Genomic DNA, 20,186 nt, shown 5'->3' with positions numbered 1-20,186 from the left:
CGACCCAGGTGGGACTTAAACCCACAATCCCCAGCTTCGGAGGCTGATGCCTTATCCATTAGGCCACAGGGCCACTTGATAGAAAAGCACTGATCTGACCATAATAGACCAACTGAACACCAATTCAAACACAGAATAAACACCCCATGGCAAAAACAACAAAAACATGAAAAAAAAACACAGTCAACATGTAGAGCAAGTCTGTGAGTTTGGAAAACACACCTTGCATATGAAGGTCCAGTGAGCGAAGGTAAAGAAAGGAACAACTCCTGCAACACAAACCCTTCCGCAATTCATATTGAACACTTTTGATTGAAGAGAGTATACAGTGCGGTGGTTGCTACTCCTCGCCATCCTTATTTATAGTATTTTGATTTATATGCACTGAAATAGCTTTTAGTTTGGCTTCTGATGTTTTGTCTTCTAAAAAATTTGTATGTACTGGTACTTTCTATAGATGGAAATGAAGATGAACTCAAAATAGGGACAAATAGTCCTGACATACACCAATCCTTAGCAACTGCTTTGGATTGGCCAAATGCGTAAATTCGATGCACTGTGTGTTATATTCTTGGCATTCGCACTTTACAAAATTTAAGAATTGCTGTAAGATTTTTCCATTATGGACACTATTCTAGAGTTCCAGCATTTTTCTTACTCTGTCTCAAAAATTGATGATTTCTACAAACTAGATTTCTTGCCTGGCATATTTTCATTTCACCTGACATCTCTGACTTCCTATCTGTGGTGATCACTGTCTCACGGCCACCCACTTGGTAAAGATAATAACTAGGAGGTCATTGACTTAGTGATAATGTATTCATTGTCTCTAATGATGACTTCTATGATGCCCTCACACTGCAATGCCCTCTTCTAGGTTGGAACATCCTTGCTAACTTGCTTGACTTTTCAAGTAATCCTTCACCTGTTGAAGCCAGATATTTTCCGAAACATGTGTCACAGAGTCTCATGGGCATGACACTTGACACAATATCCATCTTGAGCACCAGATTTTTTGTGATTTTCATGTCTTACCTATTCATTTCCTTTGACATAGTTTCAGATCCTCTTATTAATCACTCACTGCAAGTTTTGAATGGTGCAGGTTTTGTGGACTTTTCTAAATAAAATGCATTACATTTGAATTCATCACTTTTCTTCCTGTTTTATCATGTTTATGTATTCCTGGTACACTGGTGTCGATTGGTCACTAAAAAGAGCACAACAGGATTCTATTCTACAGTACGGACCGTTGTCTTTCTCAATCGCTCCGATTCCATAATGGCAACAGTGCCGAGCAACAAGGGTACTTAACTGTGCAATCAATTCAAGAAAGTAGTTTCAACTCAGTGTCCACTTTCTGCAGAGACACTGGCAGTAGGGCTATTTCGGGTGCTCTTACAGCGGGCTTCATTCTCATAAGACTATATTTTCTACTGCTAGTATTCTTGCAGAGGAAGGTGCTGTTCAGTAACATGTGAGTGCAGTGCAGCTCTATAAAAGGATGATCTACAAACCAGGGACACTACCCAACCAAGAGGACTTCCTGTAACATTCCACGACAGAGACAATCCCTTAAGAGAAACTTTTTCACTGCAGAGATTCTCACTGAGGAAAATGATTCTCAGTGCCATGTCACTGCAAGGAGGCTAGCTTAGGAGGATTCTCTTCACAGTTGAGATGGCACCTGAGGAAGACACTTTTCAGCAATTGGTGGCTACAGGGGAGCTCACTTAAGAGTAACATCTTAAATGCTGGGGCCCTCATAAGGAATTGAATGAGCAGTATATGTTTCTCTGCTGCTATACTCCCTGAGAAGCAAAATATTAAGTGATATGTCACAGTTGCAAGGCAGCTCTATGAAGACAGGACAAGATTCACGTGTCTTTACTGCATAGTGTCGCGGTAATACATCAGTATTGACAAGGTGAATGAAATGAGTGTGATGATTTTCATTGATGAGACCTTTTAATCATCTTTATGTTAATATATGTTGAAATTCGTTCATATTTAATTAAGATCAAAATTAAAAATAATTGACGACCCAGGTGGGACTTGAACCCACAATCCCCAGCTTCGGAGGGTGATGCCTTATCCATTAGGCCACAGGGCCACTTGATGGAAAAGCACTGATCTGACCATAATAGACCATCTGAACACCAATTCACACACAGAATAAACACCCCATGGCAAAAACAACAAGAACATGAAAAAAACACAGTCAACATGTAAAGCAAGTCTGTGAGTTTGGAAAACACACCTTGCATATGATGGTCCAGTGAGCGAAGGTAAAGAAAGGAACAACTCCTGCAACACAAACCCTTCCGCAATTCATATTGAACACTTTTGATTGAAGAGAGTATACAGTGCGGTGGTTGCTACTCCTCGCCATCCTTATTTATAGTATTTTGATTTATATGCACTGAAATAGCTTTTAGTTCGGCTTCTGATGTTTTGTCTTCTAAAAAATGTGTATATACTGGTACTTTCTACAGATGGAAATGAAGATGAACTCAAAATAGGGACAAATAGTCCTGACATGCACCAATCCTTAGCAACTGCTTTGGATTGGCCAAATGCGTAAATTCGATGCACTGTGTGTTATATTCTTGGCATTCGCACTTTACAAAATTTAAGAATTGCTGTAAGATTTTTCCATTATGGACACTATTCTAGAGTTCCAGCATTTTTCTTACTCTGTCTCAAAAATTGATGATTTCTACAAACTAGATTTCTTGCCTGGCATATTTTCATTTCACCTGACATCTCTGACTTCCTATCTGTGGTGATCACTGTCTCACGGCCACCCACTTGGTAAAGATAATAACTAGGAGGTCATTGACTTAGTGATAATGTATTCATTGTCTCTAATGATGACTTCTATGATGCCCTCACACTGCAATGCCCTCTTCTAGGTTGGAACATCCTTGCTAACTTGCTTGACTTTTCAAGTAATCCTTCACCTGTTGAAGCCAGATATTTTCCAAAACATGTGTCACAGAGTCTCATGGGCATGACACTTGACACAATATCCATCTTGAGCACCAGATTTTTTGTGATTTTCATGTCTTACCTATTCATTTCCTTTGACATAGTTTCAGATCCTCTTATTAATCACTCACTGCAAGTTTTGAATGGTGCAGGTTTTGTGGACTTTTCTAAATAAAATGCATTACATTTGAATTCATCACTTTTCTTCCGGTTTTATCATGTTTATGTATTCCTAGTACACTAGTGTCGATTGGTCACTAAAAAGAGCACAACAGGATTCTATTCTACAGTACGGACCGTTGTCTTTCTCAATTGCTCCGATTCCATAATGGCAACAGTGCCGAGCAACAAGGGTACTTAACTGTGCAATCAATTCAAGAAAGTAGTTTCAACTCAGTGTCCACTTTCTGCAGAGACACTGGCAATAGGGCTAATTCGGGTGCTCTTACAGCAGGCTTCATTCTCATAAGACTATATTTTCTAATGCTAGTATTCTTGCAGAGGAAGGTGCTGTTCAGTAACATGTGAGTGCAGTGCAGCTCTATAAAAGGATGATCTACAATCCAGGGACACTACCCAACCAAGAGGACTTCCTGTAACATTCCACGACAGAGACAATCCCTTAAGAGAAACTTTTTCACTGCAGAGATTCTCACTGAGGAAAATGATTCTCAGTGCCATGTCACTGCAAGGAGGCTAGCTTAGGAGGATTCTCTTCACAGTTGAGATGGCACCTGAGGAAGACACTTTTCAGCAATTGGTGGCTACAGGGGAGCTCACTTAAGAGTAACATCTTAAATGCTGGGGCCCTCATAAGGAATTGAATTAGCAGTATCTGTTTCTCTGCTGCTATACTCCCTGAGAAGCAAAATATTAAGTGATATGTCACAGTTGCAAGGCAGCTCTATGAAGACAGGACAAGATTCAAGTGTCTTTACTGCATAGTGTCGCGGTAATACATCAGTATTGACAAGGTGAATGAAATGAGTGTGATGATTTTCATTGATGAGACCTTTTAATCATCTTTATGTTAATATATGTTGAAATTCGTTCATATTTAATTAAGATCAAAATTAAAAATAACTGACGACCCAGGTGGGACTTAAACCCACAATCCCCAGCTTCGGAGGCTGATGCCTTATCCATTAGGCCACAGGGCCACTTGATAGAAAAGCCCTGATCTGACCATAATAGACCAACTGAACACCAATTCAAACACAGAATAAACACCCCATGGCAAAAACAACAAAAACATGAAAAAAACACAGTCAACATGTAAAGCAAGTCTGTGAGTTTGGAAAACACACCTTGCATATGAAGGTCCAGTGAGCGAAGGTAAAGAAAGGAACAACTCCTGCAACACAAACCCTTCCGCAATTCATATTGAACACTTTTGATTGAAGAGAGTATACAGTGCGGTGGTTGCTACTCCTCGCCATCCTTATTTATAGTATTTTGATTTATATGCACTGAAATAGCTCTTAGTTTGGCTTCTGATGTTTTGTCTTCTAAAAAATGTGTATGTACTGGTACTTTCTACAGATGGAAATGAAGATGAACTCAAAATAGGGACAAATAGTCCTGACATACACCAATCCTTAGCAACTGCTTTGGATTGGCCAAATGCGTAAATTCGATGCACTGTGTGTTATATTCTTGGCATTCGCACTTTACAAAATTTAAGAATTGCTGTAAGATTTTTCCATTATGGACACTATTCTAGAGTTCCAGCATTTTTCTTACTCTGTCTCAAAAATTGATGATTTCTACAAACTAGATTTCTTGCCTGGCATATTTTCATTTCACCTGACATCTCTGACTTCCTATCTGTGGTGATCACTGTCTCACGGCCACCCACTTGGTAAAGATAATAACTAGGAGGTCATTGACTTAGTGATAATGTATTCATTGTCTCTAATGATGACTTCTATGATGCCCTCACACTGCAATGCCCTCTTCTAGGTTGGAACATCCTTGCTAACTTGCTTGACTTTTCAAGTAATCCTTCACCTGTTGAAGCCAGATATTTTCCGAAACGTGTGTCACAGAGTCTCATGGGCATGACACTTGACACAATATCCATCTTGAGCACCAGATTTTTTGTGATTTTCATGTCTTACCTATTCATTTCCTTTGACATAGTTTCAGATCCTCTTATTAATCACTCACTGCAAGTTTTGAATGGTGCAGGTTTTGTGGACTTTTCTAAATAAAATGCATTACATTTGAATTCATCACGTTTCTTCCTGTTTTATCATGTTTATGTATTCCTGGTACACTGGTGTCGATTGGTCACTAAAAAGAGCACCACAGGATTCTATTCTACAGTATGGACCGTTGTCTTTCTCAATCGCTCCGATTCCATAATGGCAACAGTGCCGAGCAACAAGGGTACTTAACTGTGCAATCAATTCAAGAAAGTAGTTTCAACTCAGTGTCCACTTTCTGCAGAGACACTGGCAATAGGGCTATTTCGGGTGCTCTTACAGCAGGCTTCATTCTCATAAGACTATATTTTCTAATGCTAGTATTCTTGCAGAGGAAGGTGCTGTTCAGTAACATGTGAGTGCAGTGCAGCTCTATAAAAGGATGATCTAAAATCCAGGGACACTACCCAACCAAGAGGACTTCCTGTAACATTCCACGACAGAGACAATCCCTTAAGAGAAACTTTTTCACTGCAGAGATTCTCACTGAGGAAAATGATTCTCAGTGCCAAAACACTGCAAGGAGGCTAGCTTAGGAGGATTCTCTTCACAGTTGAGATGGCACCTGAGGAAGACACTTTTCAGCAATTGGTGGCTACAGGGGAGCTCACTTAAGAGTAACATCTTAAATGCTGGGGCCCTCATAAGGAATTGAATTAGCAGTATCTGTTTCTCTGCTGCTATACTCCCTGAGAAGCAAAATATTAAGTGATATGTCACAGTTGCAAGGCAGCTCTATGAAGACAGGACAAGATTCACGTGTCTTTACTGCATAGTGTTGCGGTAATACATCAGTATTGACAAGGTGAATGAAATGAGTGTGATGATTTTCATTGATGAGACCTTTTAATCATCTTTATGTTAATATATGTTGAAATTCGTTCATATTTAATTAAGATCAAAATTAAAAATAATTGACTACCCAGGTGGGACTTGAACCCACAATCCCCAGCTTCAGAGGCTGACGCCTTATCCATTAGGCCACAGGGCCACTGATGGAAAAGCACTGATCTGACCATAATAGACCAGCTGAACACCAATTCACACACAGAATAAACACCCCATGGCAAAAACAACAAAAACATGAAAAAAACACAGTCAACATGTAAAGCAAGTCTGTGAGTTTGGAAAACACACCTTGCATATGATGGTCCAGTGAGCGAAGGTAAAGAAAGGAACAACTCCTGCAACACAAACCCTTCCGCAATTCATATTGAACACTTTTGATTGAAGAGAGTATACAGTGCGGTGGTTGCTACTCCTCGCCATCCTTATTTATAGTATTTTGATTTATATGCACTGAAATAGCTTTTAGTTCGGCTTCTGATGTTTTGTCTTCTAAAAAATGTGTATATACTGGTACTTTCTACAGATGGAAATGAAGATGAACTCAAAATAGGGACAAATAGTCCTGACATGCACCAATCCTTAGCAACTGCTTTGGATTGGCCAAATGCGTAAATTCGATGCACTGTGTGTTATATTCTTGGCATTCGCACTTTACAAAATTTAAGAATTGCTGTAAGATTTTTCCATTATGGACACTATTCTAGAGTTCCAGCATTTTTCTTACTCTGTCTCAAAAATTGATGATTTCTACAAACTAGATTTCTTGCCTGGCATATTTTCATTTCACCTGACATCTCTGACTTCCTATCTGTGGTGATCACTGTCTCACGGCCACCCACTTGGTAAAGATAATAACTAGGAGGTCATTGACTTAGTGATAATGTATTCATTGTCTCTAATGATGACTTCTATGATGCCCTCACACTGCAATGCCCTCTTCTAGGTTGGAACATCCTTGCTAACTTGCTTGACTTTTCAAGTAATCCTTCACCTGTTGAAGCCAGATATTTTCCAAAACATGTGTCACAGAGTCTCATGGGCATGACACTTGACACAATATCCATCTTGAGCACCAGATTTTTTGTGATTTTCATGTCTTACCTATTCATTTCCTTTGACATAGTTTCAGATCCTCTTATTAATCACTCACTGCAAGTTTTGAATGGTGCAGGTTTTGTGGACTTTTCTAAATAAAATGCATTACATTTGAATTCATCACTTTTCTTCCGGTTTTATCATGTTTATGTATTCCTAGTACACTAGTGTCGATTGGTCACTAAAAAGAGCACAACAGGATTCTATTCTACAGTACGGACCATTGTCTTTCTCAATTGCTCCGATTCCATAATGGCAACAGTGCCGAGCAACAAGGGTACTTAACTGTGCAATCAATTCAAGAAAGTAGTTTCAACTCAGTGTCCACTTTCTGCAGAGACACTGGCAATAGGGCTATTTCGGGTGCTCTTACAGCAGGCTTCATTCTCATAAGACTATATTTTCTACTGCTAGTATTCTTGCAGAGGAAGGTGCTGTTCAGTAACATGTGAGTGCAGTGCAGCTCTATAAAAGGATGATCTACAATCCAGGGACACTACCCAACCAAGAGGACTTCCTGTAACATTCCACTACAGAGACAATCCCTTAAGAGAAACTTTTTCACTGCAGAGATTCTCACTGAGGAAAATGATTCTCAGTGACATGTCACTGCAAGGAGGCTAGCTTAGGAGGATTCTCTTCACAGTTGAGATGGCACCTGAGGAAGACACTTTTCAGCAATTGGTGGCTACATGGGAGCTCACTTAAGAGTAACATCTTAAATGCTGGGGCCCTCATAATGAATTGAATGAGCAGTATATGTTTCTCTGCTGCTATACTCCCTGAGAAGCAAAATATTAAGTGATATGTCACAGTTGCAAGGCAGCTCTATGAAGACAGGACAAGATTCACGTGTCTTTACTGCATAGTGTCGCGGTAATACATCAGTATTGACAAGGTGAATGAAATGAGTGTGATGATTTTCATTGATGAGACCTTTTAATCATCTTTATGTTAATATATATTGAAATTCGTTCATATTTAATTAAGATCAAAATTAAAAATAATGGACTTGAACCCACAATCCCCAGCTTCGGAGGCTGACGCCTTATCCATTAGGCAACAGGGCCACTGATGGAAAAGCACTGATCTGACCATAATAGACCAGCTGAACACCAATTCACACACAGAATAAACACCCCATGGCAAAAACAACAAAAACATGAAAAAAACACAGTCAACATGTAAAGCAAGTCTGTGAGTTTGGAAAACACACCTTGCATATGATGGTCCAGTGAGCGAAGGTAAAGAAAGGAACAACTCCTGCAACACAAACCCTTCCGCAATTCATATTGAACACTTTTGATTGAAGAGAGTATACAGTGCGGTGGTTGCTACTCCTCGCCATCCTTATTTATAGTATTTTGATTTATATGCACTGAAATAGCTTTTAGTTCGGCTTCTGATGTTTTGTCTTCTAAAAAATGTGTATATACTGGTACTTTCTACAGATGGAAATGAAGATGAACTCAAAATAGGGACAAATAGTCCTGACATGCACCAATCCTTAGCAACTGCTTTGGATTGGCCAAATGCGTAAATTCGATGCACTGTGTGTTATATTCTTGGCATTCGCACTTTACAAAATTTAAGAATTGCTGTAAGATTTTTCCATTATGGACACTATTCTAGAGTTCCAGCATTTTTCTTACTCTGTCTCAAAAATTGATGATTTCTACAAACTAGATTTCTTGCCTGGCATATTTTCATTTCACCTGACATCTCTGACTTCCTATCTGTGGTGATCACTGTCTCACGGCCACCCACTTGGTAAAGATAATAACTAGGAGGTCATTGACTTAGGGATAATGTATTCATTGTCTCTAATGATGACTTCTATGATGCCCTCACACTGCAATGCCCTCTTCTAGGTTGGAACATCCTTGCTAACTTGCTTGACTTTTCAAGTAATCCTTCACCTGTTGAAGCCAGATATTTTCCAAAACATGTGTCACAGAGTCTCATGGGCATGACACTTGACACAATATCCATCTTGAGCACCAGATTTTTTGTGATTTTCATGTCTTACCTATTCATTTCCTTTGACATAGTTTCAGATCCTCTTATTAATCACTCACTGCAAGTTTTGAATGGTGCAGGTTTTGTGGACTTTTCTAAATAAAATGCATTACATTTGAATTCATCACTTTTCTTCCGGTTTTATCATGTTTATGTATTCCTAGTACACTAGTGTCGATTGGTCACTAAAAAGAGCACAACAGGATTCTATTCTACAGTACGGACCATTGTCTTTCTCAATTGCTCCGATTCCATAATGGCAACAGTGCCGAGCAACAAGGGTACTTAACTGTGCAATCAATTCAAGAAAGTAGTTTCAACTCAGTGTCCACTTTCTGCAGAGACACTGGCAATAGGGCTATTTCGGGTGCTCTTACAGCAGGCTTCATTCTCATAAGACTATATTTTCTACTGCTAGTATTCTTGCAGAGGAAGGTGCTGTTCAGTAACATGTGAGTGCAGTGCAGCTCTATAAAAGGATGATCTACAATCCAGGGACACTACCCAACCAAGAGGACTTCCTGTAACATTCCACTACAGAGACAATCCCTTAAGAGAAACTTTTTCACTGCAGAGATTCTCCCTGAGGAAAATGATTCTCAGTGACATGTCACTGCAAGGAGGTTAGCTTAGGAGGATTCTCTTCACAGTTGAGATGGCACCTGAGGAAGACACTTTTCAGCAATTGGTGGCTACATGGGAGCTCACTTAAGAGTAACATCTTAAATGCTGGGGCCCTCATAATGAATTGAATGAGCAGTATATGTTTCTCTGCTGCTATACTCCCTGAGAAGCAAAATATTAAGTGATATGTCACAGTTGCAAGGCAGCTCTATGAAGACAGGACAAGATTCACGTGTCTTTACTGCATAGTGTCGCGGTAATACATCAGTATTGACAAGGTGAATGAAATGAGTGTGATGATTTTCATTGACGAGACCTTTTAATCATCTTTATGTTAATATATATTGAAATTCGTTCATATTTAATTAAGATCAAAATTAAAAATAATTGACGACCCAGGTGGGACTTGAACCCACAATCCCCAGCTTCGGAGGCTGATGCCTTATCCATTAGGCCACAGGGCCACTTGTTGGAAAAGCACTGATCTGACCATAATACACCATCTGAACACCAATTCACACACAGAATAAACACCCCATGGCAAAAACAACAAAAACATGAAAAAAACACAGTCAACATGTAAAGCAAGTCTGTGAGTTTGGAAAACACACCTTGCATATGATGGTCCAGTGAGCGAAGGTAAAGAAAGGAACAACTCCTGCAACACAAACCCTTCCGCAATTCATATTGAACACTTTTGATTGAAGAGAGTATACAGTGCGGTGGTTGCTACTCCTCGCCATCCTTATTTATAGTATTTTGATTTATATGCACTGAAATAGCTTTTAGTTCGGCTTCTGATGTTTTGTCTTCTAAAAAATGTGTATATACTGGTACTTTCTACAGATGGAAATGAAGATGAACTCAAAATAGGGACAAATAGTCCTGACATGCACCAATCCTTAGCAACTGCTTTGGATTGGCCAAATGCGTAAATTCGATGCACTGTGTGTAATATTCTTGGCATTCGCACTTTACAAAATTTAAGAATTGCTGTAAGATTTTTCCATTATGGACACTATTCTAGAGTTCCAGCATTTTTCTTACTCTGTCTCAAAAATTGATGATTTCTACAAACTAGATTTCTTGCCTGGCATATTTTCATTTCACCTGACATCTCTGACTTCCTATCTGTGGTGATCACTGTCTCACGGCCACCCACTTGGTAAAGATAATAACTAGGAGGTCATTGACTTAGTGATAATGTATTCATTGTCTCTAATGATGACTTCTATGATGCCCTCACACTGCAATGCCCTCTTCTAGGTTGGAACATCCTTGCTAACTTGCTTGACTTTTCAAGTAATCCTTCACCTGTTGAAGCCAGATATTTTCCAAAACATGTGTCACAGAGTCTCATGGGCATGACACTTGACACAATATCCATCTTGAGCACCAGATTTTTTGTGATTTTCATGTCTTACCTATTCATTTCCTTTGACATAGTTTCAGATCCTCTTATTAATCACTCACTGCAAGTTTTGAATGGTGCAGGTTTTGTGGACTTTTCTAAATAAAATGCATTACATTTGAATTCATCACTTTTCTTCCGGTTTTATCATGTTTATGTATTCCTAGTACACTAGTGTCGATTGGTCACTAAAAAGAGCACAACAGGATTCTATTCTACAGTACGGACCGTTGTCTTTCTCAATTGCTCCGATTCCATAATGGCAACAGTGCCGAGCAACAAGGGTACTTAACTGTGCAATCAATTCAAGAAAGTAGTTTCAACTCAGTGTCCACTTTCTGCAGAGACACTGGCAATAGGGCTAATTCGGGTGCTCTTACAGCAGGCTTCATTCTCATAAGACTATATTTTCTAATGCTAGTATTCTTGCAGAGGAAGGTGCTGTTCAGTAACATGTGAGTGCAGTGCAGCTCTATAAAAGGATGATCTACAATCCAGGGACACTACCCAACCAAGAGGACTTCCTGTAACATTCCACGACAGAGACAATCCCTTAAGAGAAACTTTTTCACTGCAGAGATTCTCACTGAGGAAAATGATTCTCAGTGCCATGTCACTGCAAGGAGGCTAGCTTAGGAGGATTCTCTTCACAGTTGAGATGGCACCTGAGGAAGACACTTTTCAGCAATTGGTGGCTACAGGGGAGCTCACTTAAGAGTAACATCTTAAATGCTGGGGCCCTCATAAGGAATTGAATTAGCAGTATCTGTTTCTCTGCTGCTATACTCCCTGAGAAGCAAAATATTAAGTGATATGTCACAGTTGCAAGGCAGCTCTATGAAGACAGGACAAGATTCAAGTGTCTTTACTGCATAGTGTCGCGGTAATACATCAGTATTGACAAGGTGAATGAAATGAGTGTGATGATTTTCATTGATGAGACCTTTTAATCATCTTTATGTTAATATATGTTGAAATTCGTTCATATTTAATTAAGATCAAAATTAAAAATAATTGACGACCCAGGTGGGACTTGAACCCACAATCCCCAGCTTCGGAGGCTGATGCCTTATCCATTAGGCCACAGGGTCACTTGATGAAAAAGCACTGATCTGACCATAATAGTCCAGCTGAACACCAATTCACACACAGAATAAACACCCCATGGCAAAAACAACAAAAACATGAAAAAAACACAGTCAACATGTAAAGCAAGTCTGTGAGTTTGGAAAACACACCTTGCATATGATGGTCCAGTGAGCGAAGGTAAAGAAAGGAACAACTCCTGCAACACAAACCCTTCCGCAATTCATATTGAACACTTTTGATTGAAGAGAGTATACAGTGCGGTGGTTGCTACTCCTCGCCATCCTTATTTATAGTATTTTGATTTATATGCACTGAAATAGCTTTTAGTTTGGCTTCTGATGTTTTGTCTTCTAAAAAATGTGTATATACTGGTACTTTCTACAGATGGAAATGAAGATGAACTCAAAATAGGGACAAATAGTCCTGACATGCACCAATCCTTAGCAACTGCTTTGGATTGGCCAAATGCGTAAATTCGATGCACTGTGTGTTATATTCTTGGCATTCGCACTTTACAAAATTTAAGAATTGCTGTAAGATTTTTCCATTATGGACACTATTCTAGAGTTCCAGCATTTTTCTTACTCTGTCTCAAAAATTGATGATTTCTACAAACTAGATTTCTTGCCTGGCATATTTTCATTTCACCTGACATCTCTGACTTCCTATCTGTGGTGATCACTGTCTCACGGCCACCCACTTGGTAAAGATAATAACTAGGAGGTCATTGACTTAGTGATAATGTATTCATTGTCTCTAATGATGACTTCTATGATGCCCTCACACTGCAATGCCCTCTTCTAGGTTGGAACATCCTTGCTAACTTGCTTGACTTTTCAAGTAATCCTTCACCTGTTGAAGCCAGATATTTTCCAAAACATGTGTCACAGAGTCTCATGGGCATGACACTTGACACAATATCCATCTTGAGCACCAGATTTTCTGTGATTTTCATGTCTTACCTATTCATTTCCTTTGACATAGTTTCAGATCCTCTTATTAATCACTCACTGCAAGTTTTGAATGGTGCAGGTTTTGTGGACTTTTCTAAATAAAATGCATTACATTTGAATTCATCACTTTTCTTCCGGTTTTATCATGTTTATGTATTCCTAGTACACTAGTGTCGATTGGTCACTAAAAAGAGCACAACAGGATTCTATTCTACAGTACGGACAGTTGTCTTTCTCAATTGCTCCGATTCCATAATGTCAACAGTGCCGAGCAACAAGGGTACTTAACTGTGCAATCAATTCAAGAAAGTAGTTTCAACTCAGTGTCCACTTTCTGCAGAGACACTGGCAATAGGGCTAATTCGGGTGCTCTTACAGCAGGCTTCATTCTCATAAGACTATATTTTCTACTGCTAGTATTCTTGCAGAGGAAGGTGCTGTTCAGTAACATGTGAGTGCAGTGCAGCTCTATAAAAGGATGATCTACAATCCAGGGACACTACCCAACCAAGAGGACTTCCTGTAACATTCCACTACAGAGACAATCCCTTAAGAGAAACTTTTTCACTGCAGAGATTCTCACTGAGGAAAATGATTCTCAGTGACATGTCACTGCAAGGAGGCTAGCTTAGGAGGATTCTCTTCACAGTTGAGATGGCACCTGAGGAAGACTCTTTTCAGCAATTGGTGGCTACAGGGGAGCTCACTTAAGAGTAACATCTTAAATGCTGGGGCCCTCATAAGGAATTGAATGAGCAGTATATGTTTCTCTGCTGCTATACTCCCTGAGAAGCAAAATATTAAGTGATATGTCACAGTTGCAAGGCAGCTCTATGAAGACAGGACAAGATTCACGTGTCTTTACTGCATAGTGTCGCGGTAATACATCAGTATTGACAAGGTGAATGAAATGAGTGTGATGATTTTCATTGATGAGACCTTTTAATCATCTTTATGTTAATATATGTTGAAATTCGTTCATATTTAATTAAGATCAAAATTAAAAATAACTGACGACCCAGGTGGGACTTAAACCCACAATCCCCAGCTTCGGAGGCTGATGCCTTATCCATTAGGCCACAGGGCCACTTGATAGAAAAGCACTGATCTGACCATAATAGACCAACTGAACACCAATTCAAACACAGAATAAACACCCCATGGCAAAAACAACAAAAACATGAAAAAAAACACAGTCAACATGTAGAGCAAGTCTGTGAGTTTGGAAAACACACCTTGCATATGAAGGTCCAGTGAGCGAAGGTAAAGAAAGGAACAACTCCTGCAACACAAACCCTTCCGCAATTCATATTGAACACTTTTGATTGAAGAGAGTATACAGTGCGGTGGTTGCTACTCCTCGCCATCCTTATTTATAGTATTTTGATTTATATGCACTGAAATAGCTCTTAGTTTGGCTTCTGATGTTTTGTCTTCTAAAAAATGTGTATGTACTGGTACTTTCTACAGATGGAAATGAAGATGAACTCAAAATAGGGACAAATAGTCCTGACATACACCAATCCTTAGCAACTGCTTTGGATTGGCCAAATGCGTAAATTCGATGCACTGTGTGTTATATTCTTGGCATTCGCACTTTACAAAATTTAAGAATTGCTGTAAGATTTTTCCATTATGGACACTATTCTAGAGTTCCAGCATTTTTCTTACTCTGTCTCAAAAATTGATGATTTCTACAAACTAGATTTCTTGCCTGGCATATTTTCATTTCACCTGACATCTCTGACTTCCTATCTGTGGTGATCACTGTCTCACGGCCACCCACTTGGTAAAGATAATAACTAGGAGGTCATTGACTTAGTGATAATGTATTCATTGTCTCTAATGATGACTTCTATGATGCCCTCACACTGCAATGCCCTCTTCTAGGTTGGAACATCCTTGCTAACTTGCTTGACTTTTCAAGTAATCCTTCACCTGTTGAAGCCAGATATTTTCCGAAACATGTGTCACAGAGTCTCATGGGCATGACACTTGACACAATATCCATCTTGAGCACCAGATTTTTTGTGATTTTCATGTCTTACCTATTCATTTCCTTTGACATAGTTTCAGATCCTCTTATTAATCACTCACTGCAAGTTTTGAATGGTGCAGGTTTTGTGGACTTTTCTAAATAAAATGCATTACATTTGAATTCATCACGTTTCTTCCTGTTTTATCATGTTTATGTATTCCTGGTACACTGGTGTCGATTGGTCACTAAAAAGAGCACCACAGGATTCTATTCTACAGTATGGACCGTTGTCTTTCTCAATCGCTCCGATTCCATAATGGCAACAGTGCCGAGCAACAAGGGTACTTAACTGTGCAATCAATTCAAGAAAGTAGTTTCAACTCAGTGTCCACTTTCTGCAGAGACACTGGCAATAGGGCTATTTCGGGTGCTCTTACAGCAGGCTTCATTCTCATAAGACTATATTTTCTAATGCTAGTATTCTTGCAGAGGAAGGTGCTGTTCAGTAACATGTGAGTGCAGTGCAGCTCTATAAAAGGATGATCTACAATCCAGGGACACTACCCAACCAAGAGGACTTCCTGTAACATTCCACGACAGAGACAATCCCTTAAGAGAAACTTTTTCACTGCAGAGATTCTCACTGAGGAAAATGATTCTCAGTGCCAAAACACTGCAAGGAGGCTAGCTTAGGAGGATTCTCTTCACAGTTGAGATGGCACCTGAGGAAGACACTTTTCAGCAATTGGTGGCTACAGGGGAGCTCACTTAAGAGTAACATCTTAAATGCTGGGGCCCTCATAAGGAATTGAATTAGCAGTATCTGTTTCTCTGCTGCTATACTCCCTGAGAAGCAAAATATTAAGTGATATGTCACAGTTGCAAGGCAGCTCTATGAAGACAGGACATGATTCACGTGTCTTTACTGCATAGTGTTGCGGTAATACATCAGTATTGACAAGGTGAATGAAATGAGTGTGATGATTTTCATTGATGAGACCTTTTAATCATCTTTATGTTAATATATGTTGAAATTCGTTCATATTTAATTAAGATCAAAATTAAAAATAATTGACTACCCAGGTGGGACTTGAACCCACAATCCCCAGCTTCGGAGGCTGACGCCTTATCCATTAGGCCACAGGGCCACTGATGGAAAAGCACTGATCTGACCATAATAGACCTGCTGAACACCAATTCACACACAGAATAAACACCCCATGGCAAAAACAACAAAAACATGAAAAAAACACAGTCAACATGTAAAGCAAGTCTGTGAGTTTGGAAAACACACCTTGCATATGATGGTCCAGTGAGCGAAGGTAAAGAAAGGAACAACTCCTGCAACACAAACCCTTCCGCAATTCATATTGAACACTTTTGATTGAAGAGAGTATACAGTGCGGTGGTTGCTACTCCTCGCCATCCTTATTTATAGTATTTTGATTTATATGCACTGAAATAGCTTTTAGTTCGGCTTCTGATGTTTTGTCTTCTAAAAAATGTGTATATACTGGTACTTTCTACAGATGGAAATGAAGATGAACTCAAAATAGGGACAAATAGTCCTGACATGCACCAATCCTTAGCAACTGCTTTGGATTGGCCAAATGCGTAAATTCGATGCACTGTGTGTTATATTCTTGGCATTCGCACTTTACAAAATTTAAGAATTGCTGTAAGATTTTTCCATTATGGACACTATTCTAGAGTTCCAGCATTTTTCTTACTCTGTCTCAAAAATTGATGATTTCTACAAACTAGATTTCTTGCCTGGCATATTTTCATTTCACCTGACATCTCTGACTTCCTATCTGTGGTGATCACTGTCTCACGGCCACCCACTTGGTAAAGATAATAACTAGGAGGTCATTGACTTAGTGATAATGTATTCATTGTCTCTAATTATGACTTCTATGATGCCCTCACACTGCAATGCCCTCTTCTAGGTTGGAACATCCTTGCTAACTTGCTTGACTTTTCAAGTAATCCTTCACCTGTTGAAGCCAGATATTTTCCAAAACATGTGTCACAGAGTCTCATGGGCATGACACTTGACACAATATCCATCTTGAGCACCAGATTTTTTGTGATTTTCATGTCTTACCTATTAATTTCCTTTGACATAGTTTCAGATCCTCTTATTAATCACTCACTGCAAGTTTTGAATGGTGCAGGTTTTGTGGACTTTTCTAAATAAAATGCATTACATTTGAATTCATCACTTTTCTTCCGGTTTTATCATGTTTATGTATTCCTAGTACACTAGTGTCGATTGGTCACTAAAAAGAGCACAACAGGATTCTATTCTACAGTACGGACCATTGTCTTTCTCAATTGCTCCGATTCCATAATGGCAACAGTGCCGAGCAACAAGGGTACTTAACTGTGCAATCAATTCAAGAAAGTAGTTTCAACTCAGTGTCCACTTTCTGCAGAGACACTGGCAATAGGGCTATTTCGGGTGCTCTTACAGCAGGCTTCATTCTCATAAGACTATATTTTCTAATGCTAGTATTCTTGCAGAGGAAGGTGCTGTTCAGTAACATGTGAGTGCAGTGCAGCTCTATAAAAGGATGATCTACAATCCAGGGACACTACCCAACCAAGAGGACTTCCTGTAACATTCCACGACAGAGACAATCCCTTAAGAGAAACTTTTTCACTGCAGAGATTCTCACTGAGGAAAATGATTCTCAGTGCCAAAACACTGCAAGGAGGCTAGCTTAGGAGGATTCTCTTCACAGTTGAGATGGCACCTGAGGAAGACACTTTTCAGCAATTGGTGGCTACAGGGGAGCTCACTTAAGAGTAACATCTTAAATGCTGGGGCCCTCATAAGGAATTGAATTAGCAGTATCTGTTTCTCTGCTGCTATACTCCCTGAGAAGCAAAATATTAAGTGATATGTCACAGTTGCAAGGCAGCTCTATGAAGACAGGACAAGATTCACGTGTCTTTACTGCATAGTGTTGCGGTAATACATCAGTATTGACAAGGTGAATGAAATGAGTGTGATGATTTTCATTGATGAGACCTTTTAATCATCTTTATGTTAATATATGTTGAAATTCGTTCATATTTAATTAAGATCAAAATTAAAAATAATTGACTACCCAGGTGGGACTTGAACCCACAATCCCCAGCTTCGGAGGCTGACGCCTTATCCATTAGGCCACAGGGCCACTGATGGAAAAGCACTGATCTGACCACAATAGACCAGCTGAACACCAATTCACACACAGAATAAACACCCCATGGCAAAAACAACAAAAACATGAAAAAAACACAGTCAACATGTAAAGCAAGTCTGTGAGTTTGGAAAACACACCTTGCATATGATGGTCCAGTGAGCGAAGGTAAAGAAAGGAACAACTCCTGCAACACAAACCCTTCCGCAATTCATATTGAACACTTTTGATTGAAGAGAGTATACAGTGCGGTGGTTGCTACTCCTCGCCATCCTTATTTATAGTATTTTGATTTATATGCACTGAAATAGCTTTTAGTTCGGCTTCTGATGTTTTGTCTTCTAAAAAATGTGTATATACTGGTACTTTCTACAGATGGAAATGAAGATGAACTCAAAATAGGGACAAATAGTCCTGACATGCACCAATCCTTAGCAACTGCTTTGGATTGGCCAAATGCGTAAATTCGATGCACTGTGTGTTATATTCTTGGCATTCGCACTTTACAAAATTTAAGAATTGCTGTAAGATTTTTCCATTATGGACACTATTCTAGAGTTCCAGCATTTTTCTTACTCTGTCTCAAAAATTGATGATTTCTACAAACTAGATTTCTTGCCTGGCATATTTTCATTTCACCTGACATCTCTGACTTCCTATCTGTGGTGATCACTGTCTCACGGCCACCCACTTGGTAAAGATAATAACTAGGAGGTCATTGACTTAGTGATAATGTATTCATTGTCTCTAATGATGACTTCTATGATGCCCTCACACTGCAATGCCCTCTTCTAGGTTGGAACATCCTTGCTAACTTGCTTGACTTTTCAAGTAATCCTTCACCTGTTGAAGCCAGATATTTTCCAAAACATGTGTCACAGAGTCTCATGGGCATGACACTTGACACAATATCCATCTTGAGCACCAGATTTTTTGTGATTTTCATGTCTTACCTATTAATTTCCTTTGACATAGTTTCAGATCCTCTTATTAATCACTCACTGCAAGTTTTGAATGGTGCAGGTTTTGTGGACTTTTCTAAATAAAATGCATTACATTTGAATTCATCACTTTTCTTCCGGTTTTATCATGTTTATGTATTCCTAGTACACTAGTGTCGATTGGTCACTAAAAAGAGCACAACAGGATTCTATTCTACAGTACGGACCATTGTCTTTCTCAATTGCTCCGATTCCATAATGGCAACAGTGCCGAGCAACAAGGGTACTTAACTGTGCAATCAATTCAAGAAAGTAGTTTCAACTCAGTGTCCACTTTCTGCAGAGACACTGGCAATAGGGCTATTTCGGGTGCTCTTACAGCAGGCTTCATTCTCATAAGACTATATTTTCTACTGCTAGTATTCTTGCAGAGGAAGGTGCTGTTCAGTAACATGTGAGTGCAGTGCAGCTCTATAAAAGGATGATCTACAATCCAGGGACACTACCCAACCAAGAGGACTTCCTGTAACATTCCACTACAGAGACAATCCCTTAAGAGAAACTTTTTCACTGCAGAGATTCTCACTGAGGAAAATGATTCTCAGTGACATGTCACTGCAAGGAGGCTAGCTTAGGAGGATTCTCTTCACAGTTGAGATGGCACCTGAGGAAGACACTTTTCAGCAATTGGTGGCTACATGGGAGCTCACTTAAGAGTAACATCTTAAATGCTGGGGCCCTCATAATGAATTGAATGAGCAGTATATGTTTCTCTGCTGCTATACTCCCTGAGAAGCAAAATATTAAGTGATATGTCACAGTTGCAAGGCAGCTCTAT

General features: G+C 39.4%; 9 non-coding genes across 9 annotated transcripts; all 9 read right to left on the bottom strand.

Annotated features, from left to right (window-relative positions):
• On the bottom strand, positions 1-73 carry TRNAR-CCG (transfer RNA arginine (anticodon CCG)). Its single transcript has one exon. It is a non-coding gene; the product is annotated as a tRNA-Arg (tRNA).
• Positions 74-2,040: 1,967 nt separating this feature from the next.
• On the bottom strand, positions 2,041-2,113 carry TRNAR-CCG (transfer RNA arginine (anticodon CCG)). The gene has a single exon. It is a non-coding gene; the product is annotated as a tRNA-Arg (tRNA).
• Positions 2,114-4,078: 1,965 nt separating this feature from the next.
• Positions 4,079-4,151, bottom strand: TRNAR-CCG (transfer RNA arginine (anticodon CCG)). The gene has a single exon. It is a non-coding gene; the product is annotated as a tRNA-Arg (tRNA).
• Positions 4,152-6,113: 1,962 nt separating this feature from the next.
• Positions 6,114-6,189, bottom strand: TRNAQ-CUG (transfer RNA glutamine (anticodon CUG)). The gene has a single exon. It is a non-coding gene; the product is annotated as a tRNA-Gln (tRNA).
• Positions 6,190-10,176: 3,987 nt separating this feature from the next.
• On the bottom strand, positions 10,177-10,249 carry TRNAR-CCG (transfer RNA arginine (anticodon CCG)). The gene has a single exon. It is a non-coding gene; the product is annotated as a tRNA-Arg (tRNA).
• Positions 10,250-12,214: 1,965 nt separating this feature from the next.
• Positions 12,215-12,287, bottom strand: TRNAR-CCG (transfer RNA arginine (anticodon CCG)). Its single transcript has one exon. It is a non-coding gene; the product is annotated as a tRNA-Arg (tRNA).
• A 1,965-nt stretch (positions 12,288-14,252) lies between these two features.
• Positions 14,253-14,325, bottom strand: TRNAR-CCG (transfer RNA arginine (anticodon CCG)). Its single transcript has one exon. It is a non-coding gene; the product is annotated as a tRNA-Arg (tRNA).
• Positions 14,326-16,288: 1,963 nt separating this feature from the next.
• TRNAR-CCG (transfer RNA arginine (anticodon CCG)) lies at positions 16,289-16,364 on the bottom strand. The gene has a single exon. It is a non-coding gene; the product is annotated as a tRNA-Arg (tRNA).
• Positions 16,365-18,325: 1,961 nt separating this feature from the next.
• TRNAR-CCG (transfer RNA arginine (anticodon CCG)) lies at positions 18,326-18,401 on the bottom strand. The gene has a single exon. It is a non-coding gene; the product is annotated as a tRNA-Arg (tRNA).
• Positions 18,402-20,186: the final 1,785 nt, after the last annotated feature.

The sequence above is a fragment of the Ambystoma mexicanum genome, chromosome 3q (genome assembly GCF_040938575.1).
Source record: "Ambystoma mexicanum isolate Mex_15411 chromosome 3q, UKY_AmexF1_1, whole genome shotgun sequence".
NCBI classification, from domain to species: Eukaryota; Metazoa; Chordata; class Amphibia; order Caudata; family Ambystomatidae; genus Ambystoma; species Ambystoma mexicanum.
This window is presented reverse-complemented; position numbering and strand designations above follow the sequence as displayed.